We start from the raw sequence: 11,595 nt of genomic DNA on the forward strand, positions 1-11,595 counted from the left end.
CTGGTGGGCTACAGTCCATGGAGTTGCAAAGAGTCAGACACGACTGAGCAATTTAATTCATTGCTATCCAGACTCAGTTCCTGTTTTTTCGTGGAGCACCAGTTAACATATTTCAGCACACTAGTGTATAACAAAATGTCTCTTTGGGAAAAGCTGGTATTTTGAAACCTCTGAAAAACTTGAGACCCAGGGAGATTATACAGTTTGCTTATGGTCACCAAACTGGTTGGACACATAATCTGGACTAGAAACCAAGTCACCTGACTTTTCACAGTAACACTGCATCCCTTTCTAACCAGAAAACCTAACCTATGTAACTGCATTGAGAAACAAGAATGGTTTTATTATTTTCATTATCTCTAAGTATTACAAAATTCTTTAGAAAAATTAAGTACTGAATAGTTAGATCACCTTAGTTACAGGAAAATTCCTTCAGGATTGGCTTTATTTTGCTGTGGTAAATCCTGAAGTAAAATCAGTAAAATCTAGGAATGTATTTTGATCTGGTCCTTGGCCATGATAAGGTGAAAGTCTGTAAGACTATTCTGAAGGGGGAAAAAAAAGAAATGACAACAAAAATTTGTGCTGTCTTGCAAATTTATATGTCTTCTTCTTTCCAAAATGAGTTTCAAGTAACTGACATAAATACATGCAATTCAATTCAAATGGACTAAAAGCAAAAGAAAAGATAAAGAAATCAAGACAAGGTAAATTAAGAAAGATAAAGCCAAAGATAAGATTAATATGTTGACAACAGATAATCCAGCAGAGACACCAAATGCATATGACTGAGTTCTGTACATTTGCCACAGAATTTGTTATTTGCTTCTCTTGGGCTAAAGGAAAATATGATTGTTTACAGGTGTTACTCTGTCTATAATATCAGATAAAAGCTGATGTTATAGTCCCTCAGAAAGTGCCTAGATTTTTCAAGCACAAAGACCATAGAGCGATGTTCCATGTGGTTCCTGTTCAAGAGAAAACTATGCGAAATGGCGAATACTGTACTCAGCTGTATCCAGTAGCTGTAATAGCAATAGCAAGTCATGTATGACAGCTTACAACTTTCAACTTTAAAGTCATAAGACCAGAGCACAGTTTAATGAAAGCATCTCTGCAAAGGCTCAAACAATACATTTTTCTCATAGTTCAGTTTAAAGAATGGATTTTATCATAATTAAAGAAATGTATGGGGCTTCCCTGGTGGCTTGGTGGTACAGAAACTGCCTGCCTATGCAGGAAACGTGGGTTCAGTCCCCGATCTGGGAAGATCCCATGTGCCCCAACTGTTGAGCCTATGCCCTTGAGCCCAGGAGCCACAACTACTGAAGCCTGCGTGCCTTAGAGCCCATGCTCTGCAACAAGAGAAGCCACTACAATAAGACGCCTGTGCACTGCAACTAGAAACTAGCCTCCACGCGCTGCAGGTAGAGAAAGCCTGTGTAGCAGCAAAGGCCTAGCACAGCCAAAAAATGAATAAAAAAAAAATTATTTTTAAAGAAATGTATGAACTACATATCCTTAAATCTTTCCTGAATATTGTTTTTTGCCACTGAGTTTGGAGTAAGTAGAGAAGGTTTCAACTAAGATTGTTGACTCCCAAGTCTTTTAATCAGTCAGTATTCAGCAAATATTTGTTAATATTTTTGTGTGTACAGATCAATGAATCTGGTACTGTGGGTACTATATAGCAAGTGTGAGACAGCCTGTACCCTCAAGGAACTCACTGTTCAGTACAGGGGGGTAGATGAATACCAAATAACTATAGGAAAACATAATATACATTGTAAAAACCATTAGAATAGCAGGTTGGGAGGAAGATGACCTCTGACTAGGAAGGCAACGAGGAAGACTTAACAGAGGAAGGAAGCTTTGGAGGACTGATAATACACTGGTGGTTAAAGATGAAGTAGAAGAGTATTTTGGATGGATTGAATAGATAGGTGGTTGGACAAATGGCAAAAGGTATGGGCTGGATAATCATGAAAAAAGGGAGAAAGGCATAGGACTTCCTCAGAACTGTAAATGGGCAAATTTGGAACACAGTCTTAATCACTAGAGCTAAGTGCTAGAAGGCCAAGTTTTGGGGAATCATGGGTAGGAAAGAATGGACCCAAAGCTATTCCCTTTTGCTGCTGGTTTCCTCAAACAGAAAATTTTAACGTTGTGTTTTTGCCTATCTACCCAGAGTTGGTTCCTTTCAATCTTTATGCCTCTTCAAGTAGAAAATCCTAAGCAGTATTAAAGACCACTAAATGAGAGAACAGAAGAAGATGGAATTAGAAACATTGGCACTTCTCTTCAATTCTCTGATTTAATCTTCACAGCCATCCTACAAAATGGATTATGGTAGATACAATCATTACCATCTTACAGATGAAGAAAATAAGATCAAAGCAGAATTAAAAAGCCTATTTTACTCCAAAATCACTGCAGATGGTGATTACAGCCATGAAATTAAAAGACGCTTACTCCTTGGAAGGAAAGTTATGACCAACCTAGATAGCATATTGAAAAGTAGAGATAACACTTTGCCAACAAAGGTGTATCTAGTCAAGGCTGTGGTTTTTCCAGTGGTCATGTATGGATGTGAGAGTTGGACTGTAAAGAAAGCTGAGCACCGAAAAATTGATGCTTTTGAACTGTGGTGTTGGAGAAGACTCTTGCAAGTCCCTTGGACTGCAAGGAAATCCAACCAGTCTATCCTAAAGGAGATCAGTCCTAGGTGTTCATTGGAAGAACTGATGCTGAAGCTGAAGCTCCAGTACTTTGGCCACCTCATGCAAAGAGTTGACTCATTGGAAAAGACCCTGATGCTGGGAGGGATTGGGAGCAGGAGGAGAAGGGGATGACAGAGGATGAGATGGCTGGATGGCATCACCAACTCGATGGACATGAGTCTGAGTGAACTCCAGGAACTGGTGATGGACAGGGAGGCCTGGCGTGCTGTGATTCATGGGGTCACAAAGAGTCGGCCACGACTGAGCGACTGAACTGAACTGAACCTAGCATTTGTCTAGTAAAAGCACAACCAGAACTCCGATCCAGTATTCTTTTTATTTATTACTCTACACAGGAAGAATGAAGGTGGCACCATGAACAGGTTATTAAACTAAAACTATTTTTTTATAGTTTATGTTTTCATCTTAGGTAAGTTGCTTCTTTTCACATAGATAATACCATTACACTGGACCATAATGACAATCAGTTTTGCCATCAGCATGTCACTATCTGAGCAGTTCACTTCAGTGGCTCAGTCGTGTCCGACTCTTTGCAACCCCATGAACCACAGCATGCCAGGCCTCCCTGTCCATCACCAACTCCTGGAGTTCACCCAAACCCATGTCCATTGAGTCGGTGATGCTATCCAACCATCTCATCCTCTGTCGTCCCCTTCTCCTCCTGCCCTCAATCTTTCCCAGCATCAGGGTCTTTTCAAATGAGTCAGCTCTTCACATCAGGTGACCAAAGTATTGGTGCTTCAGCTTCAACATCAGTCCTTCCAGTGAACACCCAGGACTGATCTCCTTTAGGATGGACTAGTTGGATCTCCTTGTAGTCCAAGGGACTCTCAAGAGTCTTCTCCAACACCACAGTTCAAAAAGCATCAATTCTTGAGCAGTTAATGTGTCCTAAACTCTGTGCTGAGCACTTTTTTTTTTTTTCACTTTTGTTTTTAAAATTTTTTATTTTTACTTTATTTTACTTTACAATACTGTATTGGTTTGGGCATACATTGACATGAATCCGCCACGGGTGTACATGAGCTCCCAAAAATGAACCCCCCTCCCACCTCCCACCCCACATTTTCCCTCCAGATCATCCCCATGCACCAGCCCCAAGCATCCTGCATCCTGCATCAAACATAGACTGGTGATTCGTTTCTTACATGATAGTATACATGTTTCAGTGCCATTCTCCCAAATCATCCCACCCTCTCCCTCTCCCTCAGAGTCCAAAAGTCCACTCTACACATCTGTGTCTCTTTTGCTGTCTTGCATACAGGGTCATCATTACCATCTTTCTAAATTCCGTATATATGTGTTAGTATACTGTATTGGTGTTTTTCTTTCTGGCTTACTTCACTCTGTATAATCGGCTCCAGTTTCATCCATCTCATTAGAACTGATTCAAATGTATTCTTTTTAATAGCTGAGTAATACTCCATTGTGTATATGTACCACAGCTTTCTTATCCATTCATCTGCTGATGGACTTCTAGGTTGTTTCCATGTCCTGGCTATTATAAACAGTGCTGCGATGAACATTGGGGTACATGTGTCTCTTTCTATTCTGGTTTCCTCGGTGTGTATGCCCAGCAGTGGGATTGTCAGACCAGCAATACCTGTATAAGATCCATTACACTTATTTGATGATCTCATTTATTATCATGATTTTAAGTACTGTCTATACATTTGGCCCCCAAATTTATATCTCCATCTCCTTCCATTCCTCGAACTCCAGATATGAATGTATAATTGCCAGCCCATCATCTCCATTTAGATGTCTGATAGGCATCACAAACTTAACATATCTTAAACTGAACATCTGATGTTACTCTCCCCACCCAATCTTACCGTCCACAGCCTTCCCTGTCATAAGTGGAAAATCTGTCCAGTTGTTTGAGCCAAAAAGCTTGGTACTACTCTTAACTTCTCTCTTTCATGTCCCTATTTAACAAATAGGGCAAATCCTGTTGACTCTACCTTCAAAATGTATGTGGAACTCAGATGCTTCTCACTAACCCCACTGCTACCACCCTCACCTAAGCAACCATTTTCTGTTACCTGGATTACTTTAGTATCCTCACAGCTTGACTCCATGCCTCCATTTTTTGCCTTTCCTGTATGTCTTTTGATACATTCTTCTTAAAACAGTTGGCATATCATGTCATTTCACGTCACTTATCTTCATATCTCAAAATAAAAGCTAAAAATACAGTGATTTCAATCAAAATCCTTGCAGGGTTTTTTTTTCTTTTTCTAGACATTTACAAATGGATTCTAAAATTTTTATGAAAAGCCAGTAGAACTAGAATAGCCAAAAATCAGTTTTGAAAGAATAGAGTAGTGGATTTACACTACTAGAGTTCAAGACAGTATAATCAAGACAGTGTGGGGATTGCCAAAATGATTGTCCCATATATCCATGATACAGAACAAAAATCCAGAGATAGACCCACATGTATGGATCATCAGTTGATTTTGAAAAAGTGCCAAGACAATTCAATGAAGAAAGGATGGTCTTTTCAACAAATAGTGCTGCAAACTAGTGGATATATGGATATATGCAAAACAAAATTGAAGACAAAACAGTAAAAACACTTCCAGTCCATATCTTGTGTCATGTTCAATAATTAACTGAAAATGGATCATAAACCTAATTGTAAAACCTAAAACTATTAAAGCCCTAAAATAAAACATAGGAGAAAACCTTCATGGTTTTGAGTGAAGCAAAGATTTCTTAGTTCTGACACTAAAAGCACAAGTCAAAAAATAACAAATATTTAGACTTCATCAAAATTAAGAACTTGTGTTCAGAAGACATTGTTAAGAAACTGAAAAGACAAGCCACAGACTGAAAAAAAAGTCATCTTTCTAATATCCAGAATATAGAATGAACTCTCAAAACTCAGTAATTTTTTTAAAAAACCCTTAGTTTAAAAATGGGCCAAATATTTGAACAAACACTTCACCAAGGAAGATATACATCAGGGCAAACAAGGATGTGAGAAGATACTCAACATTATTTGTCATTAGGGAAATGCAAATTAATACCATAATAGATATACACTAATTGTCAATAGAATAGCATTTAGAAAAAAAAAGGACAATACCAAGTAGTAGCAAAGATGAAGAGCCACTAGAATGCTCATATATGAATGATGGGCATCATTAATGATAGCACATCCACTTTGGAAAATAATTTGGCACTTTCTTCTAAAGTTAAAATGTACATACCATATGACCCAGCAGTCACACCTAGGTATTTATATCAATGAAATGAAACTAACAGAAAAATGTATTTTTATGCAGAAGTCTATACTCAGATGTTTATACTGGCTTTGTTTGTAATCACCCCAAACTGGAAATAGCTCAAGTGTCCCTCAACTGGAGAAAGAGTAATCAAACTGTAATATAGCTACATAATGGAATACCAGTCAGCAATAGGTAGAAGTGAACTACTGATATATTCAACAACATGGATGAATCTCAGATGCATTACGTTAAATGAAGGAAGCCATTTATATGACATTTATAACTAAATTTATATAACATTCTGGAAAAGGCAAAACCAGGGATAGAAAACAGAGGTTGCCTGGGGATAGGGGAATTGGGAGGTAGATGATAGAATTGTTCTTTATTTATATTGATGGCTGATGATGGTTAGACAAATATATGCATTTATCAAAACTCATCAAATTATGCATTTAAAAGGATGAGTTTTACTATATATGTGTGTGTGTGTGAAAGTGGTTTGACTGGTTTGATCTCCTTGCAGTCCAAGGACTCTCAAGAGCCTTCTCCAACACCACAGTTCAAAAGCATCAGTTCTTTGCCACTCAGCGTTCTTTATGGTCCAACTCTCACGTCATTGCATGACTACTGGAAAAACCATAGCTTTGACTAGATGGACTGTTGTCAGCAAAGTAATGTCTCTGCTTTTTAATATGCTGTCTAGGTTTGTCATAGCTTTTCTTCCAAGGAAAGGGAAAATGAAAGTCGCTCAGTTGTGTCTGACTCTTTGTGACCCCATGGCCTATACAGTCCATGGAATTCTCCAGGCCAGAATACTGGAGTGGGTAGCCTTTCCCTTCTCTTGGGGATCTTCCCAACCCAGGAATTGAACCCAGGTCTCCTGCATTGCAGGAGGATTCTTTACCAGCTGAGCCACAAGGGAACCCCAAGAATACTGGAGTGGGTAACCTATTCCTTCTCCAGCGGATCTTCCTGACCCAGAAATCAAACCAAGGTCTCCTGCATTGCAGGCAGATTCTTTACCAACTGAGCTACTATATATAAATTATACCTAAATTTTTAAGTGGGAAAAAAATCATTTAATTGGGCTACTCAAGACAAACAATCTAATCACTCTTCTCCTTTACTTCCTCTCTGACTCCAACTCCTACCTCTTTCCACCTGATCATTCTGGCTTAGCATTTACTGTGTCTTTTGCATATAATACTTCTCTCAGATATAAATATGACTCTTCTCTCCTTTAGGCCTCTACTCACTGAGGCCTATGGTATTTGTATTTGTATTTATATTTGTACCAAGGTTTATGGTATTTAATGTTCCGCTTCCTCCCTTTGCCAATACTTCCTGCTTTTTTCTCCATAGTACTCATCATTATGTGGCAAACTGTGTATTTTCTTATGTGTATATTTGTTGTTTTTCTCCCACCCTATTAAAATGTTGGCCTCATGGAAGCAGAATATTTTATCTGTTTTGTTCCCTCTTATTTTCCCATCATCTAGAGGGGAGGTGACACATAGGTGCTCATTTTAAGAGTTCATGGAATTAATGAATGTTAGCTTTAGCCTATTTCACACTCTGCTTCAGCCAGCTATAAATTGTTATTTAGTGTCTGTTCGTAACTGACTAGAAGAGAGTGTGCATGTATTTATATATGCATGGGTGGGTGTACGTTAGGCCAGTCTTGGATTATTCTTATTAAAGGTTGGTGTAGGTGTATCCTACACTTTCTGTTTAAAAAACATAATTGTATAGAAATAATCTTTTTTGGATATCTGTCTTTACTGCTGAATTTCACTTCAAAAAGTCCTCATTTCTCATCCCTCAAATGTGAATGCTTTGAATATTCATTTGACTTTAGTGAAACAAAAAGCTCAAGATCAGTTCATATTTCCTACTTACACTAGGTTTCCTCGTTTTGTTACAAACCTAAAATAATGCAAATAAAAAACTGTATTTGTTGAGCAAACAAAAGTTTAACAATAGTGTTTACTATGACTGCTATTCAGTTGTAGCTGCCCTTTATGTCATTTGTTTTACCACAGTATTTACTTACACAAGGCCTTTGCTTTTAGTCAGTTTGAAACTGAGCTACTGATGTATTTTTATTCTTTTTTTGCCAGTAAAACTTGGGTATTCAGATCCCAAGGTTGCTAACTTACCTAGTATCTCTCCATTGTTTTCCACATTGGATCACTGGTGAGGGATATCTGAGGTCTGTTTTCATTCTGGGGAAAAGCCCTGGAGACTGGGTGCATTGAGGAGCAGACATTGTCTGCACAGTGAATGGGGTAATGAGCTACTGTTGTTGATTTGTCTATAGTATAATTGGTTGAGTTCAGATAATAATGTAGCATCTGTTGTTATACTGTACAAGGAAATGTCAAAATAGAAAGCAGGCAGACAGGTGGATTAAAAGAGAAACAGGAAGAGAAACCAGGAAATATCACATAAGTTCTGATTTAAAGTAGATGCAAAGGGATAATGACAACAACAGCAACAGTCATCTGTTGTGCCCAGTGTTACGGCGTGAATTTCAGTACTGGGCACTGCTGACTAATTTGAGTGCTGACCATGGGTCAGCAACTGCTAAGTGTTTTATAAATGTGACTGCATTTTATACAAGCATCGTTATGTGGTAGATATTATTGGCCCTGTTAAATAGGGTAACTGAAGTTCATAAAGACTGTCATATGCCTATTGGCTAGGATTTGAACCTCTGGTTGTCATATCAAAAGCCTGTTTTCTAACCATACATTACATTTAGTAGACTAAAGTTTTTTAAACTGCAGTGTTAAAAGTCAGGATAGTGATTAAGGAAGGTAATTCTAAAGAAGGGGACAAAAGGATTCTGAGAACTTTGATCAGGATGCTAGTTACACAGAAATGTTCACTTACTGAAAATTTATCAAGTTGTATACTTAATATATGTGCACTTTTTCATGTATATTTCAATAAAAACTCTAAAACAATGACAAAATACAGCTTTTAACAAAAGATGAAGATTCTGTGTATCAGCTGTGTATAACACTGATTCAAATTTTGTTTTTAAAAGTTTAAAATGTGTATTTAAATGAAAATTAATGAAGATTCTGAGGTGATGAAAAGTTTTAGAAACAGATAGTGGTGATGACAACGCAACACTATGAATATGCGTAATGCCTCTGGTGGCTGTCTCTTGGTGGTGAATCTAGATATTCATTAGTAATGTTTTCTTATCATTTACTCTAGTTTTTACAGTAAATGTATATTACATTTATAATCAGGGAAAATAGTTTAGAAAATGTATATAACTGATCCATAGAGGTAGTTTACCCTTTAAATAACTCTTGGTTAGCTGGCCCTTGTAGGACACATGAGGAAACTTAATCTGAACAGTTGATGCTGGAGGAAGTCAATCTCAAAGAAAGGAAACTCGGGGTGTTCAGTTCTTGGTTCCTAGAAATAGAAGCCATGATATTCAGATTCTTTTAGCATTTGCTGAGCACCACTATGTGCTTGTCACCATACTAAGCACTTTTATATGCAGTATTTCAGTTAACATGTTAGTTTATTGCTTCTGTTATCAAATATATATAGTGAGCATCTATTTTGTATACTATGCCCTATTTAGAGTTATAATAAAAAGTAATACATTTTCTCACATCCTTACAGAGCCTGCAGGCTAGTGGGAAAGCCAGACATTAAACAAGTATCAATAATATAGTATACTGAAAGCTATAATAGACATAATTGGACCTTAATTTTGATGTACATGGGTTCATCTCTTCATTAGGTTTTTAACATATGACAGTGTTACTAATTAGTTTAATATTTGAAAATATTTTGCTGAAACTCATTGCTGACTCAGAACACTAATATTAGATAAACTTCTACTTGTGGTATCCAAAAAAAAAGATAAAAGTAACTGATTTAACTTTCTGTTCTGATTTTTAAACAATATTTTTGTCTCCATTACTGAGTATCAATTTCACCATATAAAAAGTGAGAGTGTAGGACTATTTAACCAGTGTAACCCTAAGCAACCATAAACCAAAGACTGTTATGTCTCAGACAGTACACTGGGAACTTTACATATGTTGTGTGTATAATCCCATGTTTGTAATCCCCTTTGAAGGAAATGGCAACCCACTCCAGTATTCTTGCCTGGAAAATTCCATGGACAGAGGAGCCTGTCAGGCTACAGTCCATGGGATTGCAAAGAGTCGGACATGACTGAGCACACAGGATGAAGTAGGTGATATTAATTCAGTGCTTCCAGAAGGAAAATGACCTCAGTATCATAGAAAAGACTAGATTTTCTATACAGTACAGAAAATTTTAATGCTTTTTTGAAAATACTTCAATGTAAGAACAAATCAGATTATCTGAATAACAGAGAAAGTAATTTCTTATTCATACTAGAGTCTGAGCAGATTTTGTTCTGCTGTTAGTTGTTTTAAATATATTTTAACAGGTAATACATTTATATAAGTCAGAAGTAAAATATATTAAACAGCGTATTCAGAAAATGCTGTCATTTCTTCCATCCTGTTTATCCCACTTCTATAGCTTACCATTTTTGTGTTTCTTTTTATTACTTTTTAAGTTTATTGATTTTTCTCCAAAGAAGCAGCCTATTTATTGGTTACTAGTTATGTTTTTCTTCTTTTTTTCTAATGTAATTCCTTTATGCTTTTAGTTTTATTTTCTTCTCAGCTTACTTTCCATTTGTTTTATTGAGTTTTCTTTTCTACTAGTGTTTTAAGCCTCATTCTTATTTTTATTCTTTCCTTTTGAATTATATAAGAATTTTAGGGTTACAAATGTCCTCTGAGTACGGCTTTAACTGAATCCTTTACATTCTAATATGAATATGAAATTTCAATAGTCATTGTTTTATAGATAATCTGTAGTTTTCATTTATATTTCCCTTTTTACCTGAGAGTTGTTTAATAGAGTGGTTTTTTGTGATTGTCCTTTCTCCAAAGGGAAGAGTGACACCAATGTGGAAAATTGTGTTGAGATTTTAGAAAATGTAGATCCCAATTTCTCTCTCTCATATTACTTGATTATAATAGTTGTAAATTAACTGGGGGAAATTTTTATTTTTCCTGTTGATGAAAATTGGGAACATGAAAGAGTGAGAGTAACCAGGAACACAACTGGTTACTTTCTGTGAAGCTAAGCATGCCAATTCCAGGCTTATTTGTCTAAGGAACCTCCCCCAGTGCTAGGAACAAAATGGTTTTAGTGAGTTTCTGCCACAGGCAGGGACATCAGAGACCTTTAACTTCCTTCTGCTGGAGTATCTTGAATGTGAAATAACACTAGGTTAAAAACTAGAGCCCAACCCTAGCCATGAGATCTCCCAACAGTTTACCCTAAGGTGTTTGAATCTGCCATCTCTAGATCCAGAGATCTGGACTTGGCCAACTCTGACAGTTTAGTGGCAAGGCTGGAACTGGGACCTTAGTCTGCTCCAGTAAACCTGGTATTTTAATTTCTTTTCTTTCCATTCCATTTTCTTGTTTTGAAACACAATATATATAACAGAAATCTGCCTTTGTAACTATTTTTAAGTACAATTAAATGGCATGAATTACATTCACAATTTTGCAACCACCACCACTATTTCCAAA

The 11,595-nt window shown here is 36.9% G+C and overlaps 1 protein-coding gene across 2 annotated transcripts in view; it reads left to right on the top strand.

The window, feature by feature from the left end:
- The window catches only part of FAF1 (Fas associated factor 1), a 472,185-nt gene that overhangs the window by 416,247 nt on the left and 44,343 nt on the right, over positions 1 to 11,595 (top strand). The window lies entirely within an intron of this gene.

Source organism: Oryx dammah, unplaced genomic scaffold (assembly GCF_014754425.2).
Source record: "Oryx dammah isolate SB20612 unplaced genomic scaffold, SCBI_Odam_1.1 HiC_scaffold_28, whole genome shotgun sequence".
NCBI lineage: Eukaryota > Metazoa > Chordata > Mammalia > Artiodactyla > Bovidae > Oryx > Oryx dammah.